The sequence below is a fragment of the Seriola aureovittata genome, chromosome 14, assembly GCF_021018895.1.
Source record: "Seriola aureovittata isolate HTS-2021-v1 ecotype China chromosome 14, ASM2101889v1, whole genome shotgun sequence".
NCBI classification, from domain to species: Eukaryota; Metazoa; Chordata; class Actinopteri; order Carangiformes; family Carangidae; genus Seriola; species Seriola aureovittata.
Window position 1 is genome coordinate 20,996,843 of NC_079377.1, and position 15,144 is coordinate 21,011,986.

Consider the following 15,144-nt stretch of genomic DNA (forward strand, 5'->3'; position numbering starts at 1 on the left):
GTAAAGTGATTTGAAAAATCTGGTGTTTATGAACGAGAACAGTGGAGCTGCACTGTTAAGTTGTAATAGTCATTATAAAATCCCACACAGCCATGACAAAATAACATGTTATCTGAAATTCATACTGCACCTTATTGGAAAGGAATAAGTAACTCCTTGTAAAATGTGACTGTGTTGAATGTAAACACTCAGTACTTTTCACAGTTGTAGTGTAGCTGTTGAGTTTTGCAGATGGTTCTCCTCCAGAGGCCAAAACATACGGGATATACCTCTAGTGCCATGAAGCAAAAGCAAAAAACATGGCTATTCATAATCCTTCAGCGGCGGTGGCACCCCTTGCAATGATGAATGACTTAACAATATTATCCTAAACAAAAAGGGGGTAATTAGTGAGATTTCCTTTAAAGCCCAGTGTAGCTATATTGTTTTCTAAGCGCACAGTGCTCCAGTTCAGAGCAGTAATGGCATAATTTATCTTTCCAGAGACGGCAGACACGCTGCAACTGATTGAATCATGCTGGAGTGAAACCAATCTTCTGTGATACAAGATCAGAGGAGGTATGTATAATTGTTATAGCCATTAAGCTCCGAGTCTGTATACACTGAGCATACAAAATACACTCACATATGGCATACACTGTAGGTTTTGTGCACGACTGCCATGCACTGAAGCCATATGCTGCCACCTCAACTCGCACACCTCAAAGCACCATGTGTCCGCAGGCCGTTCATGTTCCATTACCGGGCTTGTGGGAGAAGCCAAAGACAACATTTTGACCTCGCAAAAGTTTGCTTGAAAGACAAAACAATAATGATAGTGAATGTGCCAAACAAAAACAAATCTTTTTGCTCTTCTTTTGAGATAATATTTTATGACAAAACAACATGAGGCGTCGCGATGGCTGGACTGTCTTCCTCGTTCTTTGCTTTGAGTAATAATTTGGGAATTTATAGATGCATATGAACATAACTCATACGTGTCAGGGAGTGCGTTGTGAGTGTGAATATGATTCACAGCAAACCTCACTCTCATGTTTTGAGAAATTTGGCTGAAGGATGGACGAAGAAAATTCGCGTGTTTTGAAAATTGGAAAGGTTTTATCCTCTTGGGAGCATGAACGTGTGCAGTTTTTTAACAGCTAGATTTTGATATTTGTGTTTGTGAACACATGGTTGTTCAGGTCTATTGCTGGTGCTATAGATGAGAGGACAAGTGGCCACCAAAACCATTGAGAATTACAGTATATCGTTTGAGGGCCCTGATGGCAAATTTTTTGACACTTGGGTCAGTAAACGTTGAGATATCCTGCTCTCAAAGTGTTTGATTAATTGAGCAGTAATTTTATATAAACTTACCCGTCTCAAATCTCATATAAAGCTTGTATTTACATTCTGCTTTCAGCTGTGTCACGAAAAGCTCAGTAAGTCACAATATTTGTCCGATAATCCAGTGCTTTTGTAAAAATCAGTCACACGGCACAGATTGGGTCTTCACGGAGACGTGGACCAAACAGATTAAGACCAGAGTTGCCTTCCCTCGCTTCTGTTTTACAAATAAAGCTTTCGTCTGCATCTCTTTTTATTGTTTCTTTTCCATCTCTCAGTATGTTATAAAAGCTGGTTTACATTCTGACATGGCAGTCCTCTGATGTCCCTTGCAGGACCCCTTAGAGCAGTGCACTGCCGTTATCCCCAGTAGCCCGGAACGATTCAACCATGCACCACTGCCTCTCCAACACTGTTTGGAAAATGCAGTAATGAGAAAAGCTATAAAACGCCTCAACAGTCTCTGCTACTGAAAAAAAAAAAAAAAAAAAAACCTGGACCCAGTCATAAATGAGAGACACCAAAGAAGATAGCTTACTGGGTGTTTTTTCCCACAGATTTACTGTAAACGGGAGGGAGCGCCAAAGCCACAAAGAGGAAAAAAAAAAAAAACTTCAAAAGGATGACCTGCATACTTTTACCCAATTAGATATTTCTAATGTTACTTTTGAGGTGTGATGCTCAGCCGAGCGTCCTCTGGCAGAACAAAGGAGCGGAATGCATCGGAGTCTCTTTCCTCTTGATCATCCAGCGATTTTCAAGGTGTAAACATGAAACTGCTCAGGGAGGAATTATCTAGACGGGGGAAATGTTGGCAGGAGTTCAGAGGAGGCTTTGTAAAGTAAACCAGATTTGTTCAGGGGTCTGTGATCAGTTTATTTTCCCAGTCCCCCAGTCTTTATGCTAGGCCTTCTTGTAATTGTCCTCATGTTTCAGCTAATTTCACATTTCCAGTGAGAGTAAGGGAGGTATAAAAGGAGGGAGGAAAGGAATTTGGCAATTCGAGGCAGCAACACCCTCAAACTTTCATATTTTTGTTGATGTCATTTTGAATGGATTTGGGAGCATTTATGGGCGGTTCCACCACAAAACCTCTGGGGTTTCAAATGCTTTCCTACAAATTTTTATAAATGTTTTTACTGTTATAAGAGGATTTTAACAGGTAATTCCTCATCTTAACTTGATCCAAACCAACACTACTCTACAATTTCAAATGAACATTGTCATCTTTATCTTTTTCTTCTGCGTATCATTTTTAATCATTCCAGTTTTTTTATGTCATTAATAAAGATAAAATACCCCAAAACTGTTAAAGGAATTTACAGAATTCACTCAAATCATAAAGAAATGATGAAAAAACTTTCTCCAGCACGAGAAATTCTTCAGACAATCCGGTTCCTTTCGGCAGGACAAAGGCGACCCAACAGCCAGAAAATCAGCACCTCCTCTCAGAAACAGGCATGCCTGTGCTTTGAAAGCAATCCAAGAGGAGGAGCGCACTACAATGTCGCAAAACTATTCAAGGTCTTCCATCTAATGTTTCCTTTGATAGTCTCTGGCCGGATTAGGGTACATAATGTGAAACCCAATGAAGCATGCTTGCAGGTCCCATGCGCAGACAGGCCAACCTAAAACTGCGTCTCACTCCACAGACGTGATGTAACCGCCGTTTGAGCTGAGCTCGTCCTCAGTGCAGATGATGTGCAGTCTTTCATGTGTGAAGAACTTGGCTCACAGTGAAAGGGCAACTGCAATTAACAGGTTTTTGGACACCACTACTTTGCTGATGTCATGTGACGGCATCCCTAACACATTACAACATTTTTGTGTTGCCAATGGCCCCATTGTGGGTCTTGAAAGTTTAGTATTAGTGCTGTGTACTACATAATCAGTGTTTGCAGGAGGTTGTTTTATTTTATTTGAGAAGGGTTTAGTTTATTAGGATCCTGATTAGTTAGGATAGGACAGGTTTCATCATCATGGAAATATATATATATTTATATATTTGCCTTGTTGCCTCACAGTAAACAGATCTGACACCTGTAGCACACACAGACACCGCACAGACAGAAGAAGTACTCCAAGTAGCCAGGATGTGCAATCCAGGAAGCAAAGGTGATAAAATCGTTTATTTTTCTCGGATCTATCGATGATAAATTCTGCAAAACCTCAGGTTAATTCCATTTTTTTAAATTCTTGTTTTCTGTAATAAACGGTCCTGCAATAATTTGCATTTGTGCATTCACCTGTCATTGCTGTTAGAAGACATGTCGTCAACCTGTCCCCAAGAAATTACATTAATATACAACTAAACTGCAGCAGCAAATAAGTTTTGCAGGAAACTCGTTGCCTGGATCACGTGCGGTTTTTTCAATGACTGAAGCACACATTTATTAACAGCAGCAGAGTGGCCATGGAGGTGGTGGTGGTGGTGGTGGGGGGGTATCAGGTGTACAAGCCACACAACTGTCACACCAGAGACCAGGGTTTGTATGCAGAGTTGTGTCTGTGTTTAGGTTCAGGCAACAAAAGCACTTCAGATGAGATGAGGCAATGAATGTGATTAGGGTTAAATGTAAATAAACATGTTGCGTCTGAAGTCACCAAATGTTTCCTGCACTTTTCTTTCCCGAACCTATAACCAAGTGCTGTGAGTGCCGACACATCTCCATGAAGAAGGTTTAATAATAAGTGGATATTGAACTGCAAGATTGGATATTTTGGCAGGAAACATCTTTGAACATTTTACTGATATGTTCTGTATCTACGTATTTTCAACCTTCTAATTACACAAATGAACAACATTACATTTATAGCAATCTTAAGCTGGTTGCAATTACATTCCTACAAAATGTATTTGCTGTTGCAGTTTAGTTGTATTTTTATATAGTATCATCTCTGGTATCGTGATCCAAAATACTAATAACCTGCTTCCTTCAGTGTTTTTCTTGTCATGAGTAATAAATGTATTGCATAATCGCCTCCAAAAAATAAAATAGAAATAGCCATTAACGAGTAACAGCGTCACTCCCATGAAGTAACAGTCATTTAGTGCTACAGGGTTTTAAACTTTTGCACTTTTCACGTAATTATTAAGCCAGAGCAGTTAAACTTCAAGTAGGTGACACAAATGTAACACACATGTTTCACAGACACTGTAGAGCTTTACCAGCATAAGAGTCACATTTGCTACCTGCAAAGTGAGCCGCTACATTAACTGCTTTGTATTACTTGCAGCATTTAATGGCTGTGTTTTGTTGTTACAGCACAAATCTAAACAGCTCCTGTCGGGCTTTGGATAGAAATAAATGAATGCCTTATGAATTCCAGCACTCCTCACAATCAGTTAAATCCTTTAGGCAAACACACTTACCCTCAGTGATCTCGACTCAAACTCCAGGCGTGGAGGGGAAGGGGGCGGGAGGGAGGAGGCCTTTTGAAACTGAGAGGAGCTTCTCTGAACCATTACCCATCAGCCCCTCCACTCTCAGAGAGCTAATCCCAGGGGGAGAGTGGGCGTCCGCGGAGGATACGTTGTCTCGTATGCGTTAATGGGGGATTACACATGTTAACATCTATCTCACAGTGCGCTTGGCCAAAGGGGCTCTGCTATAGGGGTTTAGCATATGAATAAGGAATAAGGGGATGATTGAATAGAGGCTACGGTGTGAGTGAGAGCTGCCACTCGAGGTGGAGAGATGGGGGTAGAGTGATTAGGATGAGACACAAAAACCTAAACCTCTTGTTGAGATGGAAGAGCTGGAGGAAAGATGGCTCTCAGCTGAATGTTTTTCTCTGACTCGGTTTCCAGGGAAGTTGGTTTTTATGATTGTTCATGAAAGGTTGATTTGGCCTTGAAGAACGTGTTCGCAGTCAGGATGCACACGTTCACATTGGGTTTTAAATTCAAAATAACATGGCACGTTTTAAATAGTTTGTCTGTTATTTAAAGTTTTTTATTAGGTAATAAAACTTAAATAAAAGAATAAAATATACCCGAAACCATTGGCTGTTTTCATTTAGGATTCAGGATCTTGATGGAACGCTAGAACTCCCTTAACGAAACTTAACCCATTAAACTTTGTTACGAAGGGCTCTTAAGAAAAACCACATCTATTCAATGGAAAGTGAATAATTAACTAGCTCTATTGTCATACTGCAGGGTGATTGTGCCACAATTTCATCAGTCATCCAGGGCTACGTCCACACAAATACGCTTTTGTTTTAAAACAAAAACAATCTCAGTTCAGACAACCGTTTTAGCTCTGTATCAAAAACGTCCAACGTCCGTTTGGATCTCCGTCCAAAACACCTGGAAACAAACTCGAAAACTCTGGAATAGTGTGAATGGCAGGTGTAAATGTAGCAAAAGAGATGCGTTTTAAAAGTAAAACGTAGTAGTGTGGACGTAGCCTAGGTGTTCAAGTGACCACAAAACCAAATGTGAAAGACTGGGCCCCGGGCCTATCAGGGATTTATTTTTACAGAATAAGTTTAAGTACAAACATATTGTATCTTTATCAATTATTTACATGTTTGAGTGTATTTTGTCATTTAATTTGAAGGACTTGTTGGTTTGTGGTCGGGGCGGAAACCTTTTAAATAACCTGACACACCACCAAACCCCAATATTATTCTAAACCTGGTCAAAACATGAAGTGTGAGGCAACTCATTAAAACCATGAAATTGTATTTTTCATGGACTGTTTGTGGATGAACGAGTTTATTTTCTGAGAACTCTGTGTATTCGTTTTAGTTCTGTCCTGAGACTCGGTGATGGAATTGACATGCAGCACAGACATCAGCAGAGCACTCTGGGAGAGCGAGGTGTTTATTTCCTGAAGGTCAGGTCTTTTGTGTGGAGAAACTTCTTGCCAGATGAGATAGGGGAGTAAATTGCAGATCTATCACCCCCCCCCCCCCCTCCTTCCCTCCCCCCTCCTCTCTACCCTGATACTCCCCCCTTTCCACAGTCATCTCTTTCATTCTTGGCATTCTCTTTTCCTCTTCCTCTCTAAAGCGTTCTCTTTCTTCTTTATGTTCACATTTTCATCCTCATCTTTGCCCATCTACTGCTCATATTCTAAACCACCCTCTCCGTACTCTTTGTGCTTGATTTCTCCCCTCTCTTCGCCTCTCACACACTCCGTCTCTCCTCCTGTGTGTGAAATCGGTGGAGAGACCGTTGGCACTGTGTGTGATTTATGGCTCACTCGGAGCGGACTCTTATCAGGTGCAGGCAAGGCTCTCTGTGCTGCTGCCTGCGTCTGAATGACAATGGAGAACCAGTCGCATTATGCTCTGCAGCCTCGCCCCTTGCATTCTGGACACTGCAGATTACATCTAGCTCCTTGATTTATGGACGCCATTTTGGCTCCTGAGAGGGACATGAAGGGGAGTTTGGAGGTGGTGATGGGAGGAGGGGGGGTGGGGGGGAGTGGAAGCTGTGGTTTCCAAGGCCAGCGCCTGCACTCGGCCAAGCATAATTTTGAAGGGAACCTGGTGGAGGTGTGCTTTATATGCATATGTGTTTGGGTGTAAAAGCTGACGTGTGTTTGTGTGTACAGGATTTATGTGCATGCATAGAGGGATGTGTGAATAGGAAGTCATCATTTATCATTTTGTTGGGAGTTTTTCTGCACAGATATTGACAGTGTCCGTTGAAGGGAGCGGTGTGCAGGCGTAGCAACATTAAAAGCTCTGGATCAGAGCGAATACAACTGTATCTTCAGACTCCAGTGACCAGAGGCAATGGCATTCAATGAGAAAAGGAAATAAATAGAAAACTGCAGTGTACAGATCCTAAATATCCTAAAAGGTGAAGCCAGAGTTTGCCAACTGAATTATCAAGCGGTATTTTTCCTTTTCTTTTCTTTTCTTTTTTTTTTAAATTCCTCATCTCTACTCCATAATTGAATCATTGCCATGTGCATCTCTGGAGATGAGATATGTATTTGGGAGAATTATTTAAATGTAAAAAAAAAAAATGTGTTAGCTAATGTAATTAACAGGGAATTATCACAGCTGCAGTTCTTTGTAGGAAAGAAGTAATTATGTAACTAACACATTAAATGAGGGAAATGAGCATCACATCTCAGACTTAAACACAGCAGGCATTTTGCATTCCTTTCACTCAACAGTCAGTTTTTATTGCTTTGATATTGAGGAAAAAACTATGAAATGTCACTTTACTCTTTAAAGAGGAGAGAAGCTGCAAAATGAGGAAATCTCACCCCAATATAAAAAAACAGACCAAAATAAGTCTCTCCATATGTTCCTTCCTACATGTACTATATTCATCTCTAATATTTAATAGCACTTAAAGAGAAGATACAGAAATATTAGGGTCATGAATTTTAATGTTTGCTGGTTTAGTTTTAAAACAGGTCAGCATGTCCAGACCATAACATCCTGGCTGCTCCAGAGATTCTGCTTCTTGATATTATAATATTTTTCAAAAACAAGTTGAATTTTCTCTTTCGTTTTTTTCCCACACCCTCACACGCCCCAGAAAAACCCTTTCTTTGTTTGCGTTTGTTTAAAGTGTGTCAACCTAAAATCAGAAAAGTATTACTCAGTTCAATAAGCATGGCTCTCAAATAACTGCGTTTCAAACTTTCAAAGCTAGTATCTTTAAAAAGTGTGCGGATGAATATGGTAAAATCGTGCGTGATGATGTAATGTCACTGTGAAACATTTTCCCATTTCCAAAACAAAAGTTAAAGAGCTAAATCCCGACTGATTATGCATGATGCTAACACTAAAGCTAAGCTAATAAACTCATAGTGCATGCAGCAGGCTGTGACCTTTCTAGTTTTCCCACTCAGTCGCATGGGATTGCTTTCATTCGGCAACAGCTGTGACTAAATGTAAATATACATGTAAATGTCATTCTGTTACAGTGAAGTTCCCTTTTCCTGTTTTCCCTGACTAGGCCAGTAAAATGGCCGCCAATGCGGTCTCCAGTGGCAGGCAGCTCACTGATAAATGTCTCCCTGAATACATTTTTACAGCAATGAAAACCAAAGACTTTTTTAGGGGAGGAGGTCTTGGAAAGGGCGCAGCTCGGCACAACCAGGAAGGGAGGAAGGTCTGGAAAGCCCTGAGTGTGTTGCCTCATGTTCCAAAGGCAATAAGAGCTGTGGCTCAAAGTGGGTTTTCATAAAGACTGGTTGTTATGGTTCTTGCAGTTGCCAAGTGGCGAAGGGCTAAGTGGAGATAATGTGTCCTTGTAGCTCATCAGAATGTGGAGAGGCAATGTGGGCGGCATGCTCAGTGGACAGATGGCCAAAAATCACATGTAAGCCTGTGCAGACTCACCTCCCTGGGTTTACATGCGGGAGAATTCCAAACAGTAGCACAAATTATTTGTAAGGTCATGTTTTGGTGTCACCCTTTAGCCTATTTATGTCTCTTGATTCTACATTCCTGTGTAGCTTCATAAAGAACATTTTCTGGATCTTACTGTGGAAACTGAACTTAATCACACTAACAAAGGTTAAGTAAGATAAGCGTTTGCGTAGCTTTAAAAAATACCGTTCTTTATTTAGCGTTTGCTATTATAACGAGCCTGTGGTGTTTACCCACTTACCATAAATCAAATGCATGACGGTTATGGAAAATATCAGTGTGACTGTAAAATTATCATCGGTGTCAAATCATTTAAAATATTGCCTTTTATATAATGTACTCTATGTGTTGTACGTGTTTGCCTGTGTATGAGAGAGAGTGGTGGCAACGTGGGTGGCTTCCCATCCACACCGGGTTGTGTGAATACTTTTTGTTGTAGTTTATTTCCTACATAGACACACACTCAATGACACATTGCATTCTCTAGTGCTAAACTTAACTTAGACCTAATTCCAGCCTTAACCCTAAAACCAAGTCTTAACCCCCAAACAGCCCTTTGAAGAGGTGAGGACCAAAATATCTTCACTTTCCAAAAATGTCCTCACTCTGAAGGTCTAACACAAGGTCCTCAGAAAGAGTTCAACAGCACACACACACAAATAACTTCATTTACAGGACTACTGATGAACATACATTTTTTAAATCTATAAAGCACACACACCGTCACACAGAGCCTAAAAACACAGATACAACAACATGCAATTAGATACAACATCATATCCTTGTACTAGAAAACAAGGCTCATTGATTTACACACACACACACACACACACACACACACACACACACACACACTCACTCACAAAGGGGCACCAGGCGGGACTTGGAAGGGGTCCTGGACACTGTCATGGGTCCACACGTCAAATGAGCCGGGGAGCCAAACAACAACAATAACAACAGGAGTTAGAGCATATGGGGCTCTGTACCAGCTGAGAAGGGCCACCGAGGTCCCCAGTGTGTGTGTGTGTGTGTGTGTGTGTGTGTGTGTGTGTGTGAGGGGGATAATAACTGAAGACTGGTGCCTAGAGAGATGAGAGAAAGGAAAAAGTGTGGTTGAGAGAAAGAGGCAGAATAAAAGCCAACACTGCAGGCCTCAAGCTTTACTGCTCCTTTCTAAGGTGCTCGCCACATCTGATAGTTTTGGATAACTGTTCAAATGTGTGTTACCACGGAAGCCACATCCAGTACTAATATAAACCGACACCAGTGTGGAAAAGACGTGTACATATTAACTAAAGAAATCACATCTGTTTTAGTTGAGTTCTTTGCTTATTTTGAGCACACTTCAGTAAAAGTTTGTTTCTTCCAGATTTGACTGAATTCAGGCGTCACATTGACAATCTGTCTTTCCTGTGTCTCCTTATTATTCATGCTGATGCTGAAGAAAAACTAGTTCTGAAGTAGTTAGTTGAATAATTGATCAGCAACCGAAAATCATTTGACAAAGATTTTAATAGCTGAAAAATTAGTTAGCAATGCCAAACATTTGCAGGCTCAAGCTTCTCAAATTTGAGGATTTGCTATTTTTCTCTGTTTTATGTCAATCAAGAAGCATTTTCTGATATTTCATACACTAAAAAGTATAATTGATAAGTCAGGAAAACTAATTGACAGATCAAGCTAATATTAAGGCTTGAGGGATGAAGGGGAGGGCAGAGAAAGTGTGAGGGTGGATGAGGCGGTGGAGGTGAAGTGGGGCTGAACTCTGGACAAAAACTCCATGGCAGCAGATTAAGGAGGTGCAGAGCAGGGATTACCCACCATGAATAAAATAGTACCCGCTGAGCTGGTGTTTGTCTGCCTGTCTGCTCTGTACACACACTCCACAGTAGATCACTTATAGTAAAACACACACACATAAACACAGAGGTAAACACACTTAAGCTTCATACATTTGCGGACAAAAACTACACACAGAGGCAAACATGGCCTATTTGTGTATTCATACCATGGTCACTAAGAATATTCTCCTCTGATTGGCAGAAGTCCATTAATGTCTGGTAATGGAATATCACTGAATACCATCGATGAAGATGCTTGTCGTTCTAAATGAATGTGCTGCAGTGAGAGAGCTGGAGCTTGTGTGTGTGTCTGTATCTCTGTTGGAAAATTTATAATATATATAATTAGATTAAAAAAGGCTAAAGCAAGAAAAAAAAGAAAGTAAATGGCGAAATGTATTACATTTTTAGACAACGGATAAAAACTTAATAACGAGTGGACATATTTCAATGTACAGTCCTATTCAGCAACCTTCATGTGTCTGAGGGAGCACACACTGAATCTACTGATTAGTAAAACAGTTTCCTCCGCTCGCTGACCAAAATATCTCTCGTTCAAAAGGTGATTTAGCCGCTTGACCTGTTGCAGTACTGTTAATAAGAAAAGGCTTGTAAAGTTACGTCTCTGTCAGTAATGTTGTCTGATGTGTCCTGTTCTCGAAAGAGACTGATTTAAGAACTAAATTCATCCACCAAAAATGAGCACAGCAGTTGAGACAAACTACAGAAACAAGCAGGCAGCTTTTTAACTAATCTACCTAAGTACTGTCAGCGGTCCATCTAAACCTTCCTCTAAATGTTCGCTAAACAAAGATCAGTTATTTGGCAGGTGGGGGTTCACTGACTATTAAACCTTAAGTGTGCTAGAAATACAAATATACACACTTATATTCAGTAAATACACGGCATATACAGACACAACACTGCGTAAATACATATACATCCAGAGCGGCCTGTATGTGCTCAATATAAAAACATACAGTTTAAGACACATACACATTAATATATGTTTATACAAAGACATGGTGCTTGAAGTGCTGTCACACACACACACACACACACACACACAAGCACACTCACACACACATACAGTGTTAACCCAACATGTGCCAAAACACTAGCATACAGTGCACACTCACCCTCTTATTTCATCTGAAAGGCCCACTTGTAATGCTATCACTCTCAAAGTCAATTTTTGCACTTTTGCTCCTATAATCCCAATTACAGAGCTCATTCAAAATGATGGATAATGCCTCTCGTAGTGCCTAGCGAAAACAATTTGGCTGCTGTACTTGGGGAAACCTAAGAGGAGAGCCGCGCCACACACATCATTTTTCAGCTTACATTTACAGGGCTCATAAGAGCACGGGTTGTAAAGTGACTTCTGGGTGAGTTGATTTTGGCCAAAATGGGCTCTCGTTTTCCTTGAGAATACGGACAACACACACACACACACACACACACACACAAAGAGAGAGAGGGGGAGAAGAGAGTGGAAAGAGCAGTGTAGAAGGGAAATAAAACGATAAAATATGAGAGAACAAGAGAGAGTCAGAGCACTTGAGAAAACAGAGTGAGGATCAGGAACAAACCTTGTGATAGAAGATACTAAAAAAAGGTAGGAAAACAACAACCCAGTGAGAGAAAGTAAGGATGCCGAACCACAATTGCAGACTGCAGGCGTCATAAGTCAGATTGAACCTTTCAGCGAGAGGCTGGTGTGGTGTGGGCTACAGACAGGGCCTGTTACACCAGGTTCCTGATGACATGACTACTGGGAGTGTGTGGAGTAATTCCTGCAGCCATGGTTAGCTACCAGGGGTTTGGGGTTTGGCACACACGGATGTTTCCACAGCACAAGGATGTTTTCATGTGATATACTTCTGTTCACTCCTTGGGTTTCTATGTATTTTGTCTCACTTGTGTAATTTTCCATCTGATTGTCGAGTGAATATTAGCGAACTTTTAAAATGCTGCAATTTATAAAATGCTGTCAGCCTGGGTTGGAACAAATAAATATGTTAATGAACGGAATATGTAGCGACATGAATGAAAACTACACCCAGAGGAAAGAAATGGTTATAAGTAGCAAATTAAGTCAAGTAAGACAGAAACTAAATGAAAAGGGAAAGTGGAAAAACTCTTTCAATTAGCACTTAGGACTGGGGAGATTGTCACTGTCACTTTTGTGCCAGAATGTACTGGACACATTTTACACCACGCAACAGAAAATGTGCAAAAAGGTTGGCTTAATTTACAACTAAGGCAAAGTCGCAAAAAGTGACCTCTGCCCAAAATAGAAAACATAAGAAAAAATCAGTGTGGTTGGAAATTGAAAGCATTTTTATTCTAATTTAATTTTGGCTGGTGACTATTTTATTTACACCAGGACTAAACTAGAAAAGCAGTTTTATGTAACAGGTATTTGACTGATTAAAGCCACAGAACACAGGGTTGAAGATTTACAGTAAAAACATGTTTAGGTGATGATGCGTTTATCATGAGTAGGTGCATAGCAACAGTCGAAGCTCACACCTCGCCTGGCGCTGTGGGACCACGAAGCATCTGGACATCTAGTTTAACACATCACATTTTGTATAACACACCTAGATGGAAACACGGCCAATGTCTTTCCCTCTTTTTCTTCTCACTCCCTTCATTACCGAAGGTTTCTCTCTGTTTGCTCTCTTGGATCATCACCCTCATCTTGTTTTGTTTGCTCTCTCATCATCAGTTTTCTCTCCCTGCTCGCCTGTTTGATCTCCTCCTTTTCCTCTCAGTCGTCGTGTCCCTCTGTTCTTCTGATATTTGTCTTTCTCGTCCTCTCTCTCTTCTCTTCCACCTCCTCCTCTCCTTGTTAACCTCAGTTGATACGGGACTCTTCTGTCTCTCTCCTTCGCTCCCCCAGTTTCTATCTCTTCTCCAAATCTCCCCCCATTTCTCCTTAAAACTCTCCTTTCTTCCACTTGCACCTTTCCTCTTCTCCCCCTCTGCTCCCTTTGTCTCTCCTCTCCATCTCTTTTCTTCAACTGCCCTCCTTAGCCTGTCATTTCCCCATTTTGACCCCCCCACCCCCTTTTCTCCATCTCTCCTCCCCCTTCTCCTGCATCTAGGCCTCTCCTTCAGCCCCTCATGTCTGTCCCCTCATTCTCTCCCCCATCTCTGCTCGGCTCCTCACCCTCCTCTCTCTCTCCCGTATCACTGCTATTCCTCTCCTTTCACTTTCCTCCCGTATCCCCCAGATTTTACCCGGGCTGTTTCTCCTCTCTCTCCCCCATTATTACCCCCCACCCCACCCCCCGCTCCTTGCGTCCCTGTGGCCGTTCCCCAGGCGGTTGGGCGCGGAGGGCGCTGGCTGGCGGGGTGATGGATGACCATTAAGGCAGCTTATTGGAAACAGTCTGATTTATGGGCAAGCACTGCCTCGGCCTAATGGCTTCATTTCTTTCTGCCGCCACATGATGTCACAGCCAAGGTCACCGCGGCAACGGCCCCCCTTTGTTGTGGTTTCGCTCGCTGATGACCTGAGAGGGATGGAGGGATGGAGAGAGAGGGAGATGAAGGAGGGGACAGAAAGGGGGTTGTGAGGTTTGTTTGCGAAGCGGAGAGGTGATGTATGAGCGTGTGTAGGTGAAACGGGTTGCGTTTGCAGAAATGCTTTAGTACGAATTTTGTTAGGTATGGAAAATGTGTTTTTACTGCTTATCCTTCACCCACCTTTCCTAAAGTCTTACTCCACCTCGCTCACACTTCCTCCCCCTCTCCCCCTTTACTCTCCTGTGCTCAGTAAATTAAAAACTCCATCTCTTCCCCTCATCTCCTTCCTCTCTTTCTTCTTTCTCTCTTCCCTTACTACCATACCCCAATGACAGAGCACGATAAAAAACACACACACACACATACACACACACACACACACACACAAACGCAGCTTTACGGCCTTTCCTCAGACAGCTATTACTCACTTCTACTTTAAATGAGTGCCGTCAAATATATGGGGCCCGCCATTTAGAAGCCGATCAATAAAAATGCCATTAGGGGTGGAGTAAAAAATGCTGATATTAGTGAAGCTCAAAACAAAATATTTGATTTTCCCTCTGATAGTTAGCGAGACGGTGCTCTTGGATGAGGCTTCGAGCGGAGATTAAGTCAGTGGGATTCGGGGTTGGGCGGGTGGAAGGTGTGGTGTGTCTTGCAGTCGGTTATTTACCCAGGGACGTTTATTCAACGCTCTGTGCGATATTCCCATCTGCCAGTCGACGCACCTCTCATCAAATTGCGTCGCAGTCTGGTTGGAAGATGTGGAGACTTTTAGCAGCAGCTCTTCAATATAAATGATTTTTACATTCTCGGGCAATATGTTTAATTAGCTTAGAAAAAGTCTCGGATAAAACTTGATAAAACTCAAATAAAACTGGATAAACTCAAAGTGCGGCGCAGAAATATTTTCACCTTTTCTAGTGATCTGTTGAAGTTCTTTACTGTAAGTAATAATATGAAGTGTCATATGATGAAAGATTTTATTTTTCCTGAACAAAGAGCCTTGTGAGTGCGTATACTTGCCCCGGTGGAAATCACACCCTCAGTCCAGGCTTGATACAGCTGCCACTGGAAAGAGTGTAGCATC

General features: G+C 41.6%; 1 long non-coding RNA gene across 1 annotated transcript in view; it reads left to right on the forward strand.

Moving 5' to 3' along the window:
* Positions 1 to 488: 488 nt before the first annotated feature.
* The window catches only part of LOC130181525 (uncharacterized), a 59,130-nt gene continuing 44,474 nt past the window's right edge, over positions 489 to 15,144 (forward strand). Inside the window, exon 1 of the long non-coding RNA XR_008829586.1 lies at positions 489 to 558. This is a non-coding gene — a long non-coding RNA (uncharacterized LOC130181525). The remainder of the gene's footprint in view (positions 559 to 15,144) is intronic.